Below are 851 nucleotides of genomic sequence, written 5' to 3'. Positions count from 1 at the left end.
TGTTTGCGGTGACAATGGACAGACAGGCAGGAAAACAGCCTCAGTACAAAAATAGCAATAAGACTGAAGTGGTCTGAAAAAACACGGATTATAAATTTTGGCCAGATAACTCGACCCCAATAAACATCGATCGATTAAAACGACCATCATCTTGTCAAAACTCTCAAACACCCTAGTTTGAGATGTTTAGGCAAGATGAGGGTCATTTTTCGTACTGCCAATTTTGTCTGTTGGTATTTCGGACAGCAACGAAGGACCTCCATCTACCTCTGTCCGTAGCCATCATCTTCAAGAAGCTCCACAATATCATCAATATGTTGGTCCCATTTCAGTGATTTGTTTGGTTGGATTCCCAAGTTGGGTATTGTGAACCCGCGTATTAATAACTGTCCGCTTATTTGGTAGTCAGCATTAATTTGTTGGGGGGGGGGGGGGGGGGGTTTGTTTTGTTTTTGTTTTTTTGTTTGTTTGGTTTTTTTTGTTGTTGTTTTTTTTTTGTTTGAGGATTTCGAAAATAGGTGCTCCAAGTTGAAAAATAGTTGGAACCAAGAGTTATTGCCCTTTAAAGGTGACAAAATACTTTTTTTTCTTTTTTTCTAAAAAATGTACGGTTTTATAAATACTTTATAACAATGTGGATATTTTGGAACTCCGTTGCGGACTTTGGACTCACAAATTAATTTTCCATTTGAATTTGATTGAAATATATAAGAAAATACGAAATTCAATTGGGATTTTTCAAGAAATTAAAAAATATATCTCTCCATCCTAGAAACTGTTCAATTAGTTTAGAATCTGGCATATATATTTGAAATTCAAAAACATTTTTAATCTTCAAATCCTCAAAAATC

Source organism: Berghia stephanieae, chromosome 5 (assembly GCF_034508935.2).
Source record: "Berghia stephanieae isolate SIO BIC M18660-M18661 chromosome 5, UCSD_Bste_1.3, whole genome shotgun sequence".
In the NCBI taxonomy this organism is placed as follows: domain Eukaryota; kingdom Metazoa; phylum Mollusca; class Gastropoda; order Nudibranchia; family Aeolidiidae; genus Berghia; species Berghia stephanieae.
Note: the sequence above shows the minus strand (reverse complement) of the source record.